Genomic DNA, 24,467 nt, shown 5'->3' with positions numbered 1-24,467 from the left:
AGCATGTGTGTCCTTGCAGAGAATGTACCTTTTACCTCATGTAGCATAACAGGAGCTACACAGGAAACATTGTCCTATTGCTAATCCATTAAGGTAGTGCTTCCGGTAGCAAGCAGCATGCTCTACACCCAGCAGAGATTACCAAGGCAACTGCTGTACTTAAAGCTCTGTTGCCATCTCTGCCTATACCTGCCCTAAGTCCTTCACTTTGAACTCTTTGCAGGACTGCCTATCGTGTCATGGAATGTTATGCTTCTCCCTAAAGGGTTTTCTTCCCCTTGTTTCTTCTAAAAATGGTAAGTACAAGTCTTAACAAACACCAATAACGTGCGCTCTTCTTTTAGAAAAAAAAAATCTGCCTCGCTCTGTCTGCCTGTCTCGTGTGTATGTCTCTCTGTCCCTTGTGTGTCTCTCTCTGTCTCTGTGTGTCTCTCTGTCACTTTACTCCCTCTTTCTCTTTCCCACTCTTCCTTTCCTTGAAGTACAGAGAAGATGAAGGATGGGTTTCACTCTCTAGTTTTTCACCAGAAGCAACATCATTTGATTGAACACTTTGGTAGGTCCATAAAAACTCAAATGAGGATGACGATGCTGCTGAGCAAAGAGAGAAGGCGGTAACAGCAGCCAGTAATAAAATAATGCCCTGCATTTCTACTGATCACTTGACGGCACTAGGCTACACATTACTTTTTGAAGAGCATCCTTTTTCATCTTTATGATCTGGTTCCTAGTTCACCCCATGGTAATGACAAACGAGGTGGATGCCACAGGCTGTTGTAGCCATGTTCGGGAGACACTTGGAATCTCTTGGTGCTCTGAAAATTACTGCTGTGTTCTTGGTTAGTATCTGCTTTATGAAGCAATTTGCCTTCCTGCACGTTGATGTAAAATGTGGTTCTATATGATCATAAAATTCGTTTAAATGCAATTATTCCAACAGTAATTGATGGGCATTTATTATTTAACAGCATCTTTTAAAGTCATTTACAGTCAGGAAAGAGAAACGAACTTCTCTCTCCTCTTTCTACTCCACAGAGAAATATGGTCATTACGTAAATACCTAGCTTTGTCTTCAGCTCATTGGTTAACTCAGAAGGTTTATTTCATGAAAACAAAACTGGAGTGCCATTATTTAACTACCTGAGTGAGTGCAAAGAATCTAATTTATTCATTCATTCACTCATTTAGTTGGTGCTCATTGTGAGGGCTTGAACTCAGGAGCCTGGGTGCTGTCCCTGAGCTTTTTTATTTAAGGCTAGTGCTCTACTACTTAAGCCACAGTACCACTTCTGGACTTTTGGTGGTTAATTGGAGATAAGAATCTCACAGACGTACCTACCTACCCAGGCTGGCATTAAACTCTGATCTTCAGATCTCAATCTCCTGAGTAACTAGAATTACAGGCATAAGTCACTGATACCCAGCTAGCAATTTTTTTTTTTAAAGATGAATCCTTTCCTTGCATCCTCCTGCTGGCTTCTGAAAGAGAATCAGATGTTCTTTAGAGGTGGCTCCCACTCTCTGCTTCTCCCCGCCCCCCGCACTATGTGAATTCATCTTCCAAGCTACCATCCTCACGGTCACTGCCCTGGCTCCACAGAGACTCTATTATAGAAAGCCAGAGCGCTTTCTCTACACACCAGTGAACTCTGAGACCATGGCACCAATTATCTTTCCATTCCAGCTGTGGAAAGGCACTGCTGGGAAAATCTATAAGGGTTGTTTCGGCCTCTTGGGCCTGTGATCCTCCATCACAGGACAGTGGCTGCCCCGCAGCCTTGAATCCTCCCAACCATTAGAACGTCCCAGGGAGTGTTTATGGTGGCACTCGGGTTGGCTGCTCAGTTCAGGACAACCCTATGTTCTCTGACGTTGGTTGTGCTGAGGGAGGAACAGGGTTTTGTGCAGGAGGCAGAGAGCAAAGTGGTGTCCAATGACATGTTAATTTTGATCTTCCTTGCTGGCAGGGCTCTTGGAATTTATTTATGTTGGCTGTCTTTGTCTTAACATGGTAAAAACCACACTAAAAGCTTTCTCCTTGCTTTCTACAGCCAAGCAACGTGCAGATGTGCCTCCCTCTCCCATCCCAAAACACAGGGCAAGACTTCAAAAGAAATCCTCACCATCACAACTGCCACTAGGAGACTCCAGGAGAGGAGAAACACAGGGTCCCTTTCTGTGGCCCAGCGCTCAGCCCTGAGGCAGAGATGTAGTTCCCCAGAGCTCTCAGCCTGGTAGAAAATAGACAAGTTCAACCAGAGACTAAGTGCTACAACAAAGTGTGCATGGATAGTAGGAATGTGAAGCAGGGCGTTTAATGGGCGGAGGGAGGCTAGTCCTTGAAGGCTTCCCCAAGGGGTATGGCTTAAGTTATTTGTTTGTTTGTTTATGCTGGTACTGGGGCAATTCACAGCCTGAGCTGATGGGAAGTTAGTTGTGCAGGAGGGTAAAGAAGCTGAGTCTTCCATGGAGCAAAATCACACCTGTGACCTTGAACTACAGCATCTCTCTTTTTTTTATCTCTCCATGGCAAGGACACTTCATGCAAGCGTGCAATTAAAAGTAAGGCCATGCTCCCTCCATAGCCCATTCTGTCCTTGGACCCCCTCCCAGCAGGCTAGAAGACAGAGGATCAGCTCCCCACTGTGCTGTCAACAGCAAGCTGCTCCTGGGAACCTAAGGCCTTCTTTTTTCTTCTATTCACAGTGACAAGTGAGAACAATGTCTCCCTAAGGTCTTCTACCCTCAAAACCATAAGAGTTTGCAACTTGGGGATTTTTCTGGTCACCCTGGGCCCTTTCACAGGCCGTCCCTGTTCAGCACTTTGGAAATGTGCTATGAGCTGTCTTCAGCCAACAGCTCCCTGCAAGCAGAAATGAGGGTTCTTCCTTCAGACTTAGAGGCTCTATGCAGTCATGACTTATTAATTTGATACAAGCAAATGTTAAGTGTTTTTTCAGTACTGTGAAGCAGACGGTAAACTACAGATATGGCATGGTCTTAATCCCAAAGGCATGTGTATTTTGGTAGGGAAAACTAATAAGAAAGCCAAGATTTATATGACCTAGAAATGAATTCCTTCCCCCCCCACCCCCCCCCAACCCCTGGTGGTCATGGAACTTGAACTCTGGGCCTGGGCATTGTCCCTGAGCTCTTCAGCACAAGGCTATCTCCCAACTCCTTGAGCTGCAGTGCCACTTCAGATTTTCTAGGGGTTAATTGGAGATAAGTGTCTCATGGATTTTAGTGCCCAGGCTGACTTTGAACTGCAATCCTCAGATCTCAGCTTTCTGAGTAGCTAGGATTACAGGTGTGAGCCACTGCACCCAACCAGAGTAACGAATTCTGTGACAAAGGGAAGGACTTCATGGACCTGGACAGACCTTGCTGGGTAGAAAAGGTCAGGAGAGAATCCTAGAGGAGCAGTCTTTGGGTAGATATGTGTGTGCGTGTGCGTGCGTGCGTGTGTGTGTGTGTGTGTGTGTGTGTGTGTGTGTGTGCACATGTGCCAGTAATGGAGCTTGAATAGGGCCTTGCACTCTCAGCCTTTTAGCTCAAGCCTGGCACTCTACCACATGAACCAAACCTCCACTTCCCAGAGCTGAGATATTTGAAGAAAAAAAATAGAATTAGGGCCCGGAGTTTGGCCTAGTGGTTAAAGTGCTTGCCTAGCATGCATGAAGACCGGGGTTCGATTCCTCGGTACCACATATAGAAAAAAGGCCGGAAGTGGTGCTGAGGCTCAAGTGGTAGAGCTCTAGCCTTGAGAAAGTCCAAGGACAGTGCTCAGGCCCTGAGCTTAAGCCCAGGACTGGCAAAAGAAAAAAAAAAAGAATTAGCTGGACAAGTATGTGTGTATGAGTATTAGAGGTGGATGGGAAGGGATGTAGTTAAGGTAATCTTTGGAACCCATCAATTTGACAATGTGCTTTCTTGAAATGCTTTGACTATAAATAACTAGCTTGCTAGTGACAGAATTTTCTCTATTGTTCTCTCCATGTTAAAGTTTGATACTAAGAAAACTTGATCTTCTCAGGCAATAAGATTTGGGGATAATCTCATAATTGATAGAAACATTAGATATTATCTTCTTCAGCACCGACATTTCTTATGCAGCTCCTTTTGAAAGAACTTTAAATGTATTCTCAGGTATTTTATTGATGATAAAATGTGCAGCTGGGCATGATTTTACACATACCTATAATCCCAAACACTTGGGAGACAGGAAGATATTGACTTTGAGGCCAGCCTTTAGCTATACAAAAAAATAAAAATAAAAGAAAACCAAAGCAACATAAAAATGTAATGTGTTAGCAGACTTTCTCTTACTATAACAAATATCTGAGGAAAATAAACTTTTAAAGGTTATTTTAGCTCAAAGTATTGGAGGTTTTAGTTCCAAATTAGCTGAGCCCATTGTTTTTGATCCTAGGGTAAAGTCCATTGCTTTTGATTGTGGCAGCAGCATATATGTCAGAAGTTCTCATGTCCTAGATTGGTGTCAAAGAGAGAAGAGAAAGAAACCAAGATTCTTATCCCTTTAAAGTGGATATCCCAATGACATAAAGACCTCCCACTTGGCCCCACATTTTAAAAGTCCCACAACCTAAGAACAGGGTGACACTGGGCTCAAGCCTTCAACAAATGGTCCTTTATTGGACATTCCAGATTTAAACTATAATGTGCAGAAGATGTTCAGTCAGCTTGAAATCCTATCCAGAAGAACATTAAGCATGAGACCAGATAGAGTATCTACTATCAAATTCTGACTTTAGTACTGTCTAGGTTTTGACCTTTATATGAATTAATGTCTGTTATCCTCTATTAAAAGTAGAGAGGAATGCTGTGCCCATTTCTAGAATAATCTTCATAGTACATTCAATATCATTAATACTTAACCATTTGTTTGATCGATCAGCCAACAGATACCTATTCTCTGGATGCAAATTCTTTCCCACACCTGGTCCTGAATAGGCAGTTGGGCCATCTAAGATTTCTCTGTTTACATTTGAGTTCACATGAACTCTCATTGAAGTCATCAATGAGGCTTCTTGGAAAGGACAAAATAAATTTCATTAGGCAAAAGATGTTACTGCTTACGTGTTTTATGGTAGCTTCTGCTGTGAGAAGTGAGGATCTCCTAGGAGCTGTATTGTAACACTGCGAACATTGAATCTTTGAGGCAGCTGTGGAATGGATGTGTACAGAGGCACAGCTCTGTGCTGATTGTGTGTCTTTTCTAAGGACTAGATGGCTTGAGGTACACAGGCCTTTGACACCTCTGGTTATGTGTGAAATGCATAGACAGGATAAGGTCTGAGTAGTAGTGTTTTCTCAGGCCTTAGTGCACACATAAAACCATGCGGCTAACAGTTTAGCTGGCCCATATCCATGCTTGACTTCTCTCCATTCTCAACATGGATCTAAGCACAGAATCACATTTATTGCAACCAAACCACAGTTTGGTTCACACTGTGCCAGGATTTGGCATGGATAGAAAAAAAAATCTTAATGAAATAACTCAATCACAAGTATGTATACAATTAGATGAATTCTTACTGTGTTAATTTAGTAGTAGCACTGTAGCCATATAGAAAAGAGAAGTTTAAAGAATTAAGTTAGAAAAGCTTGAGATAATTTCAGAAACTGAGAGGATAGTTAGGTGTAGTTAGAACAGATAGTGTAAAAAAAAAAACCTACAAGTTGAGCAAGGATGAAATGCAGAGTTTTAAATTCAACATTCCTAAGACATACTTGTTTTAGCTATGGAAGATTAAAATATTTATACCATTTTTTTAACTGATGAGTGACTCAACGCAGATAAAAATGTTTGATCTCTTAATATCACAGTGAATAAACTCAAGGTATGTTTGAAGCTAAGGAGGAAAGTAGGAGACAAGTAGAATTGTACAATGAGTTTAGCATGGAGAACAAAGCAAAAGCTGTAGAATGACACTGGTTGGTCTGGAGAGTTTTGTTTGCTACCGGGAATATTGTTGGTACAGCAGTCTCTCCTTATCTTCAAATAATGCTCTTCAAGACCCTCCAATGGTTGCTTGAAGCTTTAGATAGTACCATTTTTTTTCATTGATTATATTTATTCCGACTTATACACTCCCATCATTAAGTTCAACATATGTGACAGACATTGTAAGATATGAGCAATGGTAATGAATACTAATTTAAAACAAATTCAACAACCTATTGAAATAGAAGTTATAGGAATAGGGTCTCTCTGAACAAAATCTGTATTTACCCTCCTTTTCTGTGGTATTTATTTTAGTGAGGGATCGAACTCTGAGCTTTGTGCATGCTAAATACACACTGTACTCTGAGCTATGGGCTCAGCCCCAATATGAGATCACAGAGGGCCACAGCTGGCCATGGATTACTGAAATGGAATAGAATGAGCCTCAAACAAGAGGACTACCTGATTCATGAATTGTTTTTGCAGGTCACTTCCTGTTAGGACAGAAGGGCGGAAGCTCTGGGTCTGCGAGGTCTGTGGAGGTTAGTCACCATGCTTTCCTCAGGAACCCCTGTGTATGTCTCCATGGAGAATACTCTCCACTTTTCCCACTTTGGGGAGTGCTTCTTTCATTATCTGTCCTCCTCAGGAGAAGGCAAAGACGGGGATATCAAGGCTACAGGGCCTTATCCACCATTGACTTCCCTAGGTATGTCAGAAGCTCTTGTGTACAGCAGTGACTCATTTTATACATATATGTGTGTACTGAAATACATCTTTTCAGGAATTCCCGATGTGTAGTCAGCTTTTGATCACTGTGACAAAAGACCTAAAGATTAAATAGCTTAAATGGAGGGAAGATTTCCTTTGGCTCACAACTATAGCAGTTGCAATCTTGAGCACTTGATCCTGTCACTTTGGATCTGTGGCGTGGCCCAACAGAGAAGCAGGCAATTGGGGAGCAAAGCTGCTCACTTCAGTATGTGTGTGTGGGGGGGGGGGTGGAGGGACGAGAGACTGGAGTTCCTGTATCTTTTTAAGGACACACTTCCATCAACGTACTTTGTCTAACTAGGCTCAGGTCCTAAAAATTCCTAGACTCGCACAGCAGGAAGATGGAGCCTGTAACCCATGAGCTGTAAGGGGCCATTTAAGATCCAAGCCATAACACCTAAATGGCTTCCTCTTTTCTCCTCTTGACCACGTCTGTGGTTCTGCCATTTCTTTTTGTAATCACACATTGGATCACAGTCCAGTCTCCATCTCCCCAGATGCTCCATAGCCCTCATTCTCTCAAATCATCATGTATACCAAGGATAGATTTCTATCCCTAACTGCTCATGCCATGTCCTTAGAAAGAGTTTGTGATTGTTTTCCAGTGCCTATCAGTACTTTCATCATTACAAAGCTAATTTCCAAGCTTAACTAAATATGCATAATCTGGTACCTGGTATTCCCCAGTATAAATTTCTATCCCTGGACAGGCTGGTTTTCTTACTATTACCCCCCCATAGCTGCTAACGTCAAGCTTACCTCATTTATGACTTACTCATTCTCCCAACTATCTTCTCTGTGTTTCTTCTGCCCATTCAACTCTTCTCATCCTTTGAAGCTGAAGCCCAAGTCCATCTTTGTGAAGCCTTCTTTCAGTGAATAATGCCTGTATTCAGCTGATAACTTTATAACCATCTCTGAAATTTATAGCCAGCTGGACCACATGAATACTATTTGATTTATTCCTAATTTCATAAATATGGCTTCTACTCAACTTTCAGATGTCTGAAGTCAAAAAATATACCTTGTAATAAGAAGTCGTCCCAGACATTAAACATTAAAATGTTATATAAGAATGATTTAAGGTACTTTTAAATTTAAGTGCTACCTTGTTACCCAGTGGAATTAGTAGAAAGTCTTCTACATCTCAACCCTATCCAAGGCAAATATTTCCTTCCTTTCTTCCTTCCTTTACTCTCTTCCTCATTCCTTCCTTCCTGCCTGCATGGTATACATGATAGATTTATGTATGTGGAGATATAAACACCAGAAAAGTTGCAGATCTTGATTTGAGATATGGCCACAAAGAAAAATGTTAAGAAAAGCTACAGTAAGGGACATAGAAATAATTAATTTTTGAACCCATTTGAGGTTTTCATTTCATGGAGCATGGATAACAATGAGTAAACCTAGTTGGCTTATGTTTCAGAGAGTTGGGGAGAGGCAACAACTGAAGAACATAGATTAAGTTGCCTGGGGATGGTAAGTTGTCTTTCAAATTGTTTTTCATCTCTGAACTAATATTAAGAATATGTACTTTCCATTTCACATGGAGTTCAGAGAATTATTCTTGGATCTTGCCAATGCTTTCTTTAAGTTATACTGATTGAGAAAGAGAATTGAGAAGTTCCCAAAAGACTCTAGTAGAGGGAAAGGGTAGCGCCGAAGAAAAGGGATGTGGCTTGTCCAACTGGGAGTCCCATTGAAGGGCTTGGGTGGAAGTGACCAGTCTTGGACATGCCAGATACAATTCAGTACTTGTACTTCTTTCAAACAACCCATTGTATAATACAGCATCCCTGATCCTAATTTTAAAAGTTCAGGTGAGCATCAGGAGTTAGCTCAATCTTGCTGATAACACTTTAGTCTTTTTATAGAGTGCTTTTGTTTAAAATGCTTTATATAGATGGCCTCATATTTATACTTATCTATACTCTAGGTAGGTAAAAGACCTTTACTTGAGCAAATTATACATAGTAAGGCTTGAATCGGGTACGTTTTTTTGTGGTGGTAGGACTTTAACTCCGGGTCTGGGCCTTGCCCCTGAGCAATTCAGTTCAAGGCTACCACCCTAGCCCTTGAGCCACAGCACCATTTCCGGTTTTCTGGTGATTAATTCAAGATAAGAGTCTCATGGGCTTTGTAGTGCCTGGGTTAGCTTTGAACCACAATCCTTGCATTTCAGCCTCATGAGTAGCTAGGATTATAGGTGTGAACCATCTCCCCACCTTTGATTCACAGGATTGGCTTTCTGGTTGTGCAGCTGTGTTGTTGCAAAGGATACTTGTTTCAGAAGGACTCTGCACTTAGTTTAATGTTCTAATGTCTCCATCTTGAAATTCAGAGTAAGTCCTGAACAAGCCCCCCACCCCCCATTTTCACTTTATACTGTGTTCCACAAATTATGGAGCTGGTTCTGCATCCAGACTGGCAATAGCATTCGCAGATAAGGAAACTGAGGCTCATGAGGGTAGTTTGACAACATCATAGATGCCCCTGAATGAGTCCTTCCAGTCTCCTCTATGTAACTCTCAGTCTGTGCTTGCAAATGAATGTTTACCATCACGTGGTCCCAGCCTAGCTGCAGCACATTTAGGAGCATGTGTAGGTTTCTAACAAGCAGATTCTACTAACAGGAACTGATAACCACATTTTAATTCACTCCTTAAGTGATTGTGTGTGTGTGTGTGTGTGTGTGTGTGTGTGTGTGTGTGTGTGATACTAAGCTTTGAGCTAAGAACCTTATACTTGCTATGCATGTGCTCTACCACTAAGCCATTCCTCTGGCTCTTTTGTTGAGCTGGTTAATTTTGAGATAAAGTATGCAGCTGGACTGTGATCTACCTATGGTTTCCCAAGGTAGCTTGGGTGAAAGGTGTACCTGTTTATGCCCAGCATCTTTCCTTGTGAACTCTGCTCCAACTAGCCTAGAATTATGATCCTACCACATATTATAGGATGACAGCTACATGACACTACCATTTATAGGTTATGATGGGGTGTATGGATATTGAACTTCAATCCTCCCATTTTCAGTCTCCCTAGTAGCTAGAACTATAGGCATAAGTCACTTTTGTCAAGCCCAGATGATTTTTGTACCATAACCCTGCAAATTGAATCTATTCTATATCAATAGCTCGCAAACCTTTGATTTACAAACTGATGCAATTATCTTTTCTCAAGACCTAATACATACGCAAGGCAAATGTTAGGAAACAGTGACTAACTTTACAACCATGAAACACTAGTTAGTAGTGATTTCTTTCCTTTCAAATTCATTTTTTAATATGTATAGTGATTTATGATGTGAATCAGAAAGCTAACTTGACAAAATGTGCAGATTTAAAAAAATAAGATTCAAACCTACATGGTAGAGAACTAAAACTTGGACTACAGAAAGAGGGGCTTTCACTTTACATATTCACTGATGCATCTGTATCAGTCACTACTCTATCATCCTCCCCTACTCCTTATCCATTCCTGCACCCATCTCATTGCTTCCAAGGTTAAAAGTAGAGAGGGTTTTAAGACATTTTTAAAAATGGAAGCCAGAGGGCTGGGAGTTTGGCCTAGTGGTAGAGTGCTTGCCTAGCTTGCACGAAGATTCAGGTTCGATTCCTCGGTACCACATACATAGAAAAAAAGGCAGAAGTGGTGCTGAGGCTCAAATGGTAGAGCTCTAGCCTTGAGAAAGTCCAAGGACAGTGCGCAGGCCCTGAGCTCAAGCCCAAGACTGGCCAAAAAAAAAAAAGTGGAAGCCAGGTGTGGTGGCTCACGCCTATAATCCTAGCTACTCAGGAGGCTGAGATCTGAGGATCAAGGTTCAAAGCCAGCCCAGGCACAAAAGGACCTGAGACTCTTATCTTCAATTAACCTCTAGAAAATGGGGAGTGGGGGTTGGCTCAAGGATACAGCGGTAGCCTTGAGCTGAAGAACTCAAGGACAGTGCGCAGGCCGAGTTCAAGGCCCATGACCCCCACAAAAAAAAAATGAAGCCTTTTTGAAAATCTATCACTGGGATCCCACTTTACACAGAAATTCACATATATCCATTGTTTCTTCTACCCTCTTCAGAAAGCCTCTGATCCACTTCTTTGATCAGATTCCAGATTAGTAATCCTGAATTTAACAATAGCTCTATGTAGAAGCAGAAGTCAGCCTGGGTGGTGTTATTATACCATTACATCATGGGGCAGGACTTGAGAGGGAAGAGGATAAGTGGATTTTATTCAAGTTTCAGGAAGTTATTTCTTCCTAGACTTAAAGCCAAAAAGACTGACAACAATTAGTTGATCATCCCTCTTCTCTATTTATCTGAAATCAGGGGAATGTAGTCATTAGAGAAAAGTCTTTCCAGGCAGTAAAGAAGGATGACTGCTTGGAAGTAGGTTTTCAAGAGGCAGATATAACTAGAGAGATGGCCAAGGTCACTGAAAACAAAGGCCGGGAAATAAAGACAAAGGCACTTCTCTGGTCCCTGACTCTTTTGGTACCACAGTCCCTGCAGCAGGTATTGGGGTACTGATGACCTGGCATGCTACTTGGATGTGTCTGAGTCTGAGTTAGCAAATAGCTATTACAAGCACCAGGAATCTCCCCCCCCATCCCCACACACAAAAACATCCCCAGGAGTGGGGTGCAAATTTGGACTTGCTTGGGCAAGCCTAAAATAGAGCTGCTCCTTCACTTACCATTACATGCTGATAAACTCAATATATATTAAACATACTTCAGGTCAAAATTGCATTTAATGTACCTAACCTACTAACCACCTTAGCCTAGTTTTCTTTATACATGCTCAGAATACTTATACAAGCCTACGGTTAGACAAATCATCTAAAACAAAGTCAATTTTAATAAAATGTTGATTATCTCATGGAATGTACTGCCTATGGTACTGAAAGTGAAAAGCCGAATGATTTTATCAACACTAACCACTGAGGTACTGTCAGAGGGCCTGTGGGTATGGGTTCTCCTGAAGGTACATCACTGTGTGCCATCATGAAGTTGTCAGATCCTGTCTAATTATCATAAAGGAATGCACCATTGGTTCTCGGTTTAACCTTCTTGACAAGATGGCTGTGCCTGTGTCTCAACTTCCCAATATTTGCCTGCTCCAGGCCTGAGGATTCTCCTGTGCAGATTCAGTGGAAGGACACAGAAAAAATATAATAGGGCCTGAAGCATGGCCTAGTGGGAGAGTGCTTGCACAAAGCCGTGGGTTCAGTTCTTCAGTATGATATATACAGTTGGAAATGGTGCTGTGGCTCAAGTAGTAGAGCACTAGCTTTGAGGAAGCCAGTACTCAGACCCCGAGTTCAAGCCCCAGGCATGGCTAAATTAATTAATTAATAATTAATTAATTAAAAAGTAGACAAAAGGTCAGGGAAGATGCTTCAGAGCAGTGCTATTCAAAGTACAGTGGGTCTACAGTGAGGACCAAACACAAATCATTTGTTGTTATTTAGTGACGGGCTGAGAACAGTTTGGAATCTATGGAATTTGAAAGGATAATTCATTTAGGTTTTTGGATCTGAGGATGGAACTTAGGATCTCATGTAGGCTAGGCAAGCACAGTACTGCTAAATTAAGCTCCCAGCTCTTGTCTTTTGAGCCTAATAATAAATTTAATTTTATATAATTATCTGAATTTTTTCTATGAATTCATTGTTAGTGTGCTATATAAAAGTATTGGCCTTTGATAGATTTGAGACTTGAAGGGCCTAAGGTGGGGATAGAGAGAGAATCTTTCCGCATGATTTGGAAAGCACTCTTCTAGAGCAATGTATGTATGCTTAAAAGCCTAAGAAAAGACCAAAGCTGTGAGTCCGTCCCTCAGAACTGGGCTACATATAAATGAATACAATATTTCTCTGTCATTTAAGACAACATCTGAGAGAAATGATCCATTCTGGCAACTTGTATTTCACATAAAATTTTGTTTCTTCAATAGGAGAAGGCAATACCTTGTACTTGGGTTTATACTTCCTTGAGGATATTTTATTCTTCCCCACATTATTATTAGCATTCACTAGTTACACACTTCGACATACAATATATGTATACACTCTCCTTCCTTTTTCCAAACCAATTCCAGCAAGCTTCACTGTCCCATTTGTGTTTGTGTGTGTGTGTGTGACGTGTGTGCAGATGTACATGAATACAGGTACAGTACTGTACCTGAGCTTTTTGTTCAAGGTTGGTATCTACCACTTGAGCCACAGCTCCACTTGCAGCTCTTTTGAAGGGTAGTTTATTAGAGATAAGAGTCTCACAAGACTTTCCTGCGCATGCGGACTCTAACTTCGATCCTCAGATCTCAGCCTCCTGAGTAGTTAGGATCACAGAGATGAGCCACTGGCATCTGATCTTCATTATTCAACAATAATGTTTCATTTTACTATCTTTATTCACAGATTCATATATTTTAGTATTGGTCACTCTCTAACATTTGATTTGAGCACGTTTTAAAAACAACGTACTGTGTCCTTGTACAGCTAAAGCATTTTAATAAAAAATCCTTTTATAGTTTCTTTTTCAAAGTGTGCTGTGAAGTAAGAATGGCTCTCTCCATTTAATAGATAAACAAACTGAGGCCCAGTGAATGACATAACCCAGACACATGGAAAGCATGAGTGAGGCTGACAGTTCCCAGCATTCCTTCATCTGGTTCGGTTTAACATGCAACCCTGCTTCCTCTCCAGAGGAGATGCTGGAGGCTGAGACTGTGTTAGTTTATTGTTTAAAGCTCTTAGTCCCACAAATAAATGGTCTACAAAAATAACAGACAGCAAAGCAAAGCAAACATATTTCTTTGGTAATGTATTTAAAAGTATCTTACAAAAACAAGTTTCAACATGGTGAACTATAAAATACCCTTTTGCTACAAATAGTTGTGGTCTTTTAATGGGAAAGAATATCAGAAAATGCACAATAATGCATTTCAACAGTAAATACAGATTATATTCTGTACTTGAGGAAATAGAAACTTTGTGATTCTATATAATATTTACATATATGTATATATAAATATATATATATATATATATAAGAAACTGGTATCTATAGACCCAAGAAAATGGGTATTGTAGAGAACTCAGACACTGGGACACTGAGAGAAAATGAGCAAAAAAAAATGGGTAGAACAAGTGATGGTTCTGAGCATCATTTTATTGTAATTAATTATTTAACTAATATATGATTCTGGGGTTAAACTCACAGCCTTGTCCAGGCTAGACAAGTGCTCTACCACTGAACTCTGTCTTATCTTACCCTTCACACTAGCATAATTTAAAAAATATTTCTGTGAATGCCAATGGTTCTACAGACAATAAAGATGGTCCACTAAAGAAAAACATTGTTCATATATAAGCATACATAGTTGACTCTTAATTTGTGTTTGCACCAATGATCCTCTGGCCTGCAGTTCCAGTTCAACTTGTTATCTCTTTCCCATGGTGTATTCATTCTTGATTTCATGTGTCTGCCCTTCACATGACCTGATTGTCTTGCAGAGCAAGACAATCTTTTCTAATCAACTCCATGTTTTATCCTTTTTGACTGTAATCTGTGCATTTTAATTCTATGTTTTCATGTCATCATTTTGCTTTGTTGGAATTTTTGACTGTGGGGTGTGAGTGTGAGGGTCTAAAGTGTCATTTGTGGAAGTCAGAACTCATTAGGATCTAAGCTCCTTGAGAAGGGGGGCAATTTCCTCAAGTGCCATCAAGGACATGTTTCATAAGTACATGTGACTTTGATCAACAGCCTTAGGATTGTTGAGGGGATTAAATAAGATGACCACAAGCTACTACAGGGCACTAGGACATATTCAAGATGAGATTCCTTCTATATTTTTTGTATGTGATTCTTTTTGTTTACTTTTATTTATTTATTGTCACTTGTGGGATTTGAACTTGGAGCCTGGGGGCTGTCCCTGTGCTCCTCTGCTCAAGGCTAGTGCTCTACCACTTTGAGACAGCACCACTTCCTATTTATTTATTTATTTATTTATTGGTACTAGCAATTGAACTCAGGGCCTCATACATGGTAGTCAATTGTGCATGATTCTAGCTCAAAGCTTAGGACTTGCATGTTGCTTTTGTTGCCACACTGTTATGGTGACTTAATGGAAATAACCCACATTTGTTCTTCTGAGAAAGAGAGATGGTCATTCAACTGGTACTGGCACTTAGAGCACACCTTCTCTTTCACTGCTTATTGTCTTTGGGCAGGTGTCTGTGAGATTAATGAAGCCTATAAGGTCATCATCTGCTTGCGTATATTCTGTTAGTCACTGGGTATGGATAAGAATACAAATAAGCAACAATAATAACTAATGCTGTTGAGAGCTAATTATGGTACCTGGGAACATTTTATGCATTCTATGTATATTAATTCACTTAATCCTGAAACAACCCTACAAGTAGGTCTAGCGACATAAATTTGGAGGCCCAAGGCAGGATTCTTCTTCAAAAATCATTCAGAATTTCAAAATAGCTAAAGCAGACCATTGAACCAAGTATGGGGTCCTTGTGAGTATAGGGTACTGTGTGACTACACAGAAAACAAGTTCAGGAAGCTAGCTAGCCCTGCCTCCTTACCTAATTATTACAGTTCCTTTTAACAGTTCCTTCCCTTCCCTTCCTTTTCCTTCCTCCCTCCCTCCTTCCCTCCCTTCCTTTCTTCCTTCCTTCCTGCCTGCCTGCCTGCCTGCCAGCCTCCCTCCCTCTCTTCCTCCCTACCTCTCCCTTTCTTTCTTTCTTTCTTTCTTTCTTTCTTTCTTTCTTTCTTTCTTTCTTTCTTTCTTTCTTTCTTTCTTTTTCCCTCTCTCTCTCTCTCTCTCTCTCTCTCTCTCTCTCTTTCTTATCTCTGTCTCTTTTTCTCTCCACTTTTTCTCTCTTCTTTCCCCACTCCCTCCCTCTCTTCTTTCCTCTCTCTCTTTCTTGGATTAGAGTCCATAGCATAATTGCTAGGCAGGCACTATGACACTAGTGCCACATACCCAGCCTACTCCTTCTTTAGTTATTTTTTCAAATAGAGTCTCATACGTCTTGCCTGGACCAATCCATGAACGGAAATCCCTCTATCTATACCTCCTTCATAGGTGGAATTACAGGCATGCGACACCTTGTTCAGATCAGAACAATTTCAATAAAGAGGACTCAAGGGTTCTTGAACCTTCTGAGTATTTTCCCACTTTTCTCACCATTTATTTCAGTGTTCTGGTTCTTTTAGTCTCTCAAATTACCTCCATGTTAATTGTGAAGCCAATCTAGGTGGGACAGCTTAGTATTATACTTAGAATGGACTCATTTCTAGCACAATGGTTGTGTACAAAATGTGACCTCCTTTCACTGCTAATCCAGAAACTCCGAGCCATCCAGACAGACAAGAGTTTCTTTCCATTTTTATATGTATTCTCCAAGTTGTAAAGTACATTTATTCACTGTTTCTTTCCTAATTTTACTTTGCTTCTAGATTCAATCTTTATCTGATTTCACCTATATATTTCAGGCCCTTAGAAGTCTATGTTGTACTTAAGTTTCCACACTAAGAAGGCTAATAGGGATTAATAATAAAAAGGAAGAAATGAGGGGCGTGGATGTCACACAGGAGATACTTGTGTGAGCCCATGAGAAGTTCAGAAATGAATAGAAAGAGAGCTAGGATTGGCCTTGGTGACTTGGCCTTCTAGATCACTTTGTCATGAAAAGTATGCTACTAGATAAACCATGTTAGATTGTGGGGATTTATTTCTTCTTTGGGGAAGATACTAAGAATATTTGTCTGTTCGTAAGAATTTTAGTGGATTAGTGGAGGTAATGTAATAAAAGCTTTTTAAAACTCACAAAAATATTAGCTATCAATGAAGAAGATGATGCTCTTGGATATTCCTATCTTTATTTTCTCTGTGGTTATACACGGAAACATAGCAAATTACTTTGTATTTTGTTCTATAACATTTTATGTCACTCTATTAAAATGGCACATTCCTTAAATGTATAAATCATAAGATTTTACGAATATAAGGCAATACATTTCTTGCTGGGTTGCCATGGCTCATGCTTATAATCCTAGCTACTCAAGAGGCTGAGACCCGAGGATCATGGTTTGAAGCCAACCCCATCAGGAAAGTTGGTGAGACTCTTATCTCTAATAAACTACTTATTAAAAGCCAGAAGTGGTGCTGTGGTTCAAATGGTAGTGTGCTAGCCTTGAACACAAAGAGGACTGTCAAAAAAAAATAAAAACAGCCAGGAACAGTGGCTCATGCCTATAATCCTAGCTACTCAGGAGGCTGAGATCTGAAGATAGCGATTGAAAGCCAGTTTGGGCACTAACGAATGTGAGACTCTTATCTCCAATTAATCACCAGAAAAAAAAATAGGAAGTGGGGTTGTGGCTGTAGGGATAGGGCAGTAGCCTTGAGCTGAAGAGCTCAGGGACAGCACCCAAGCCCAGAGTTTAAGCCCCATGACCAACAAAATGATTAATTAATAAAATAAAAATAATGCATTTCTTACAATAGTCACTTTAAGAGGTATCATGCTTATAAAGACTTGTCATCTTTTGGTGTCTTAAATGTATCTTTAAAGAATCATCCAGTTGGATAAATACAAGAAAATATTGTTTGCACTACTATTACATTTCTGTGGCTTGATTGAATGGGAGTTTATGCAATCTAATTGTTTATTCTATTCACATGAGTTGTGTCCACATGATTTTTCCTTGGACGTAAGCCTTGTCAAAAGACAAATATTTTTCCTTATTCAGAATCTTTAAGATATTATGCTACCAGTCAAGAGCATCCCATAGCTGGGAGGTCATAGAAATGAATGCTTCCTCTGAGCGATCACTTTTGAAGGCTCAGCTCAATTTGTGTCATGTTTTACAATAATTGTGACAATGTTAGCATCATATATTATATCTGGCTCCTCTTAGAATAGACCTTAGCATATAGTATACAATTGGTAGTAGCTCTGGGTTAAGAGTTTGATATAACTAGGGAAAAATGGTTAAATATATGACAAATAAAGTTCACTTTTTCACATGTCAGTAAACCTGGACTCTAGATATGGCAATCCTCTAGATGTACATCCCACACTCTTAATGCTTCCAAAAAGAGACATCTGTCATTTCTAGACTTCTAGACTTCATATACTTGTTTTTGAGCTATCAAAGAAAGGCATTGGCAAATAATAGGGAAAGTCATCCTGTGAGCCTTAGTAATTGAGCTCTCAAGCATGGTGGGCAAATATCAGCAGGCGACTATGAGAGCTACTTTGGATAGATTAAGGATTCATTGTCTATGTGGTGATATACTAAGGCGATTTGAAAGAAATTTAAAGATCTGAAAACATATATGCAACTTGATAAGGCTGACTAAATCTACTGTTCTTTCCTCTAGTAGAGGAATTGAGCAACTTACCTCTGTCTTGTGCTAGGCACTAGAGATCTAAGAATGGACAGAACAATTCACTGCTTCCCTCTTAGTCATTATTATATGAGCTATGAAAGAGAAGTGGAATCAGCTCCCTCAAACTAAAGTGAATAATGGGAGGCTTAATTTTTACAGAATGGATAGGGAAGAACTTTCTGAAACTGTTTCTTCAGCTGGAAAAAAAAAAGGTCCTGCTAAAATGGTTATAAGCATCTGTGCTTATGTACTATATGATTCTTGCCAAACTATTCAACTATTAAAAGAGCTTGTCTGGAGATGACAGAAATAGGAAGATGCAAACTACCAGTGATTGAAGATAAAGCAGTTGTTAATGAAGCAATGCAGAAAGTGTATTAGGGTAATATTACAAAATGTAGATCAAATACAAGTTACAGGCTCAAGAAGGCATATTTATTATGGTTTTAAAGTACTCAGGCTACTGGTGGAACCAGTTAAAGCTGTTTATACCAAAGCTTATTGGAAAAATGCCAAAATATTAAGAGCAAAAGCAATTACAGGTATATTTGAATTGGAGAAAAGACCTAGCTATAGCAATTCACTAACTTAAATTTTTTAACCTTCATGTTGGTTTTTGTTAGAAAAGAAAATCAGTGCGTACTGTGACAAGATGCTATTTACATTATTACAGCCTCAGATTTTGAATTGTCTAGACAATGAAAATGTAAATTGCATGTGGGTGGATTTTGAGGGGGTCTATTTCCACTTGTATTCTTTCTGAAGAGGTTAGAATAGCACCTAGCATTAGCAGAGCTAATGAAAAGCACAGTAACAAATGATGCCAATGCTTATACGGGAAAGGAAGAAGTCCATCATAATGTGATATAATTTTTAATGTGGAAAAAGTAATTTAAATAAAGGATGGAAACTATAAAGCTAATGTTTGATAGTAATAAATTCAGTATAAAAATGTAAAGGACAGCCGGGTGTGGTGGCTCACACCTGTAAGCCTAGCTACTCAGGAGGCTGAGATCTGAGGATAGAGGTTCAAAGCCAGCCCAGGCACTAAAGAACATGAGACTCTTATCTCCATTCAACCACTAGAAACCCAGAAGTGGGGTTATGGCTCCAGGGGTAGGATGGTAGCTTTGAGCTGAAGATTTCAGGGGTAGTGCAGAGACCCAGAGTTCAAGCTCCATGATCAACAAAAAAAAGGCGGGGGGAAGTAAAGCATGGCTGGGAATGTGGCTGAGTGGTCGAGTATCTGCCTAGCATGCATGAAGCCCCAGGTTTGATTCCTCGGTATCACATAAACAGAAAAGGCTGGGAAGTGGTTCAAGTGGTAGAGTGCTAGCCTTGAACAAAAGAAGCTCGAGGGAAGTACACAGGCCTTGAGTTTAAGCCCCAGGACTGGCAAGAAAAAAAATATAAAGTAACAGTTCATCCAAATAGTTAATCCATGAAGTCAGATCTTCAAATTGCAAGACTGTAGAAAAGGGTATTGTATTATGTTCCATTTGTAGCACAAATACCAAATGAAAGATAACCAAACTCCTACTTTAGGGTGGTTACCATAAGACTTTCAAAAGGATTGTTTTGTTTTCTTCATGACATTGCAAAACTAGAGTTTGAAAGCTATAATAATGTAGGTGTAGCCACACCTATAAATGTATGAAGGTATACGCAACCATTGTCCTTTTACTTGAAGATGATGCTATTGATGTTGATTTTCACCTACATTGTTTTTGTAGTGTTGCTAAAGGAAATTACACAACTCACCCCCAAATGTCACTTCCATATGCCTTATCCTTTGTTTTTCTGTCCATGTTTTGCATTACTATGTGAATCTGGAATAGTCTGTTGAAGGGGTTTTGCTTAGAAAGAGTAATCCAATTTTTTCCTCTCTCTCATTTCTCTCTTCCTTCCTTCCATTTTTTTCTCTCTTCTTTCCCTCCCTCCCTTCGTTTGCTTGTAGTGATTTGGCAGTTCTATTGCTTCTAACATGTCCTTGTGAAGTTGCTACATTTCAAATTTTCAACTTATTTTAAAGTGCTATTATCTGATCAGGTGCTTGGTTTATATGGATACTTGCTTAAAAGACTATTATTCTGGACAGGTGCTGGTGGCTCATACCTACAATCCTAGCTATTTGGAGGGGCTGAAAGCTGAGGAAAGTTCAAAGCCAGCCTGGGCAGGAGAGTCTACAGGACTCCCCACCCCTGCCCCAGCTGTGGGGCTTAAACTCAGGACCTGGGCACTGTCCCTGAGCATTTTTACTCAATGCTAGTGCTCTACCACTTTGAGCCACAGCTCCACTTCAGATTTTTGAGCAAGTTAATTGGAGGTAAGAGTCTCACAGGGACTTTTCTGCTGTGACTGGCTTCAAACCATGATCCTCAGATCTCAGCCTCCCTAGTAGCTTGGATTACAGGTGTGAGCTGCTGGTGCCTGCTCTGTGAGGCACAGAGTTGTCAAGCAGTATGGTATGCTTAGTGAATTCCAAACAGTCCAATGTGGATGAACCTATAGAGCTTATAGGGAATGGAAGGCAGTGGATGAACTTAAACAGAGATTATGTCTTATAAAGTGTGTTATAAAGTACTTTGAGCTGACCCATATGTGTATCTACTGATGGTTATGAAGGTGTCATTTAAATAATGACAAGGTTTCTTCTGTTCATGTAGGAACATATATATATATATATACACTATGTATACCATATATATCTATCTATATATGTATATATACATCACAAGAGGCAGAAAGAGCCTTATGGGTTTCAAGAGCCCTTGTCTCTTTCAGTGATTCCACATTTTGAGTGGCGAGTGTTGATACATAATAAAAATGTGCCCTTGCTAACCATAGGAATGTAACTGGGGCCTCGTTTATTTATGAAAGGAAATGCTTCTTTCCCAATAAGCACTAACCATGTTTCTCTTCAGCATGGATAGCTCTTTGTTACCATACGGAGATATGTATCCTGTAGTTTTTCTAGGTGGTTCAATAGAACATTAGAAATACCCTTTAGTTCCAGGCATGGCTGTGAATGCCTCTAATCCCAGTTACCAGGCAAGCAGAGATTGAGAGTCGTGAGCAGATTAAAATTTCAGCCCAGCCCAGATTCCCAATGAAAAGTTAGCAAGACCTTCAACAAATAAACTGGTTGTAGTGTACACATCTTTGGTCCCAGTTACACAGGAGGTTTGGGAAAGAGGACTACTGGCTGGTGCTAGACCTGGGTATAAAAGACCATATATGAAAAATAACTACTGTAAAAGAGGGTGGGTTTCAGTAGAGCTCACCAAGCATGTGGCCATGAATTCAAACCACAATACCATTTTCTCCTCCAAAAAAAAAACAGGCTGAAACACCTGAAACAAAGCCTCAATAAATGATTGACTGTCAAACCGTAGCAGACATTAGATACATTTAAAACACATGGTATAATAACTGAGAGTTTATTAATTTACTATGAACTTTGTTGCATCTGTTACATTTGATAATTTTTTTGTTTACAAGCGACTGCAATCTGTTAATGCTCACTGTAGAGCTTTATCATCTTTTCCACTGAGCCCTTTAAAAAGACTATAATGCTAATTGATAGTACCTATTAGGTGAAGAATATTCTCTTTGAACAGCTCAGATTGGCATGCCATAGAATGATACCCAATAAATGTTTCTTGGATACTACTTTACAGAACAAACTGTTAATAACTTCTAATCGAGGCTTTTGATTTTTCAGAAATTGAATATCATTATACTTAATTTTGACCTCACAGGAAAGTGTTATCCAACAATGTTATAAACACACATATGCACTTGTCTATTTCTTCAAGGTCTACAGTTAACATTTTTTAAAAAACAAGAAGTTGAAATTAGTTTTAGTATATTTTATTTAGCTCAATACATGAACACATTAACATTTTACTATGGTCTCAGTATTTATGAGTGAGATCCCTTACATTTTTCCTCCTTCCAAGTCTTTGAAAACCTAATGTACTACTTTGTACTTATTATCCTAATTCATTGATAAATTTTCATCAGAAATTTCAATCTTTATTTTTTTAGAAAATGTGAGAAAAGATTTTTTTCAAACATGTGTTAAACATTTCCAAACATGGAATCAAATTTGTATTTAAACTACACAAAATTAAAATTTCAAGGAACATTTCAAATGTCAGGAGCCCCATGTAGCTTTTATCTAATTATATTAGACAATATAGTTTTGTTTTTAATTTCACTTCCTAGGGCTGATTGTAGACAATAATCATTCACCACACATGAGTGTAGGTCTGGCATCTTGTAGATCTTAATTTTTCTTATGTTTTGTTAGAACTTTAGTTTTCTTCTGAAGCTTTTGTTGCCCTAATACTGAGAAGTCGCCAAGCTGAACATGCCACATTTAGTTAACCCTAAAGAAAATGACTCCCATTGCTATTTCTCCAGTCACAGCTGCAAGAAGCTCATGAGCATTTCTGCGATTATTTTATTTTATGATCAAGGATTAGGGCTGAACAGTTGACATTATCACAGTGCTGCCTGCCTTATGTCACTTTTTTCAGAGTGGAGAGTTCACATGGGGGTATGTAACTTCTTGTTACAAAACAGTTTGCTAACTTATGTAAAGTAAGAATCTAAGATTGTGAGTACTGAAGATTATTTGAATATCAATTTGTATAGTCACTTCTTGTTTATTTTGTTAGACTTATGGATTTCAGTTATCCAATGATTCCGTGTGAATGTGGTTCTGTTGTTTCAAAAATGGTATTGGGTTAAATGGTAAATATCCCTTATTAGACTTACATAGTATTTGGTAAGTTTGAATGTGTGAGCACAGTGTATCAAATATAGCTAAAAGCGTTGTCTGTGGAAGCCACTAAGTCAGAATTCTGTTCTCTCCTCTGAGCTCTGTCTCTAATTAACCTTCATACCTTCCAGGGGTGAACTCAGGGGTCTGTGACTGGCACACATTGAACGTGGGCACATATTCCAGTTATCTTCTTCTGTATCTCATTAACCCGGTGCACTGATGGTCTCTGGTCAGTTCACTCTGTGGAATTTTGTCAAATGGAAATAAATATGCCTGTCAGGGTCACCACAAGGGTAAAGATACAGGACAGTACAGGAATACAGTTTGAGACTGAAATCCAAGCTACCAGTGGAAGGAACAATTCTTTTTCCAAAGAAAGTTAACTACCTTTGAGGTAAACACAGGTACTGCTGTAACACCAGACACTCCGTGGTCAGTGGTACACTGGACAGGGTACAGGCAGCCCCTCTAGGCAGCCGTGGTACAAGCTGACACGGGACAAGTTCACTAGGTCTTGATTCAGGATCTCTGGAGTGCTGCATTCCCACTTATACCTCATCACTCAAGAGACAGCCTTACAGCTCCAAAGCCCCAATGCTATGTGACCAGTGGCAAAGGGGTCATTTTTTATTTGCTTAGTTGAAAACTCTGCAGTGTTTACAAGATAAAATGTTAGAGAAATAAACACACAAATGGTGTTCTAGAAGTGACACGCACTGGGTGAGATTTTTTTTCCCCTTTGTCTGAGACAACTTATGTTTTGCTATTTTTAGGTTGGTGGGGCCCATGTTTTTAAGGGTCAAGTGTTAACTCTTCAGAAAGAACCTTGAATGAGTCAGGATAAAAACCATCTGCTACAGGAATTCTTCCTCGGGAATGGAAGAATTTGAAGAGAGAGGAGGAATTTCTCACCACCCTAAGATTCCCATTGGAGCCATGTATAAGTTGCTCAACAAAAACGTTCTCTCTCCCTTTCTATCTACTGCTTCTTTTACCTTCCTGCCTATCCTTGAGAGGATGTGAGATATTGGAAAGAAGTGGAACAACAACAACAACAAAAAGATGGTTAGGCTATTGTCCTGGAGACTCAGTGTGCAAAATGTCACCTCTGGAACAAGCCCGGGGATAACAGCCTGGCTTACTCAAGGTTCTGGGCAGTGTGGTATGGATAGCTGAAGGACACAGTGAGTGGCTGCTAATGGGAGGGTGAGAAAGGACCCCAATAGGGCAAAAGGCCCAGATCAGACACAGCCCTCCACCCTTCCAGGCTGACGCTTCCCTAAGCCCCAGGAAGTGACGGTCAGCCAGTTGTGGGTGTCTGCGGAGTCTCGCCCAGGCCGGAGACCTGGTCCACCTGCTTCCTTCTCAGGGAGTCCCGGGGGAGGGGGGGGAGGGCTGAGCTCCTGTACGGGGTGGTTCTCTTGCCATCTCCCTCCCAGGCTGGGGCTGGGGGTGTGGGGGAGGTTGGGGTGATCAGGAGCAGGGGCTTTGTGCCCTTTGTGCAAGTCTAAAAA

The sequence above is a fragment of the Megascapheus bottae genome, chromosome 10 (genome assembly GCF_031878675.1).
Source record: "Megascapheus bottae isolate mThoBot1 chromosome 10, mThoBot2.hap1, whole genome shotgun sequence".
In the NCBI taxonomy this organism is placed as follows: Eukaryota; Metazoa; Chordata; class Mammalia; order Rodentia; family Geomyidae; genus Megascapheus; species Megascapheus bottae.
Note: the sequence above shows the minus strand (reverse complement) of the source record.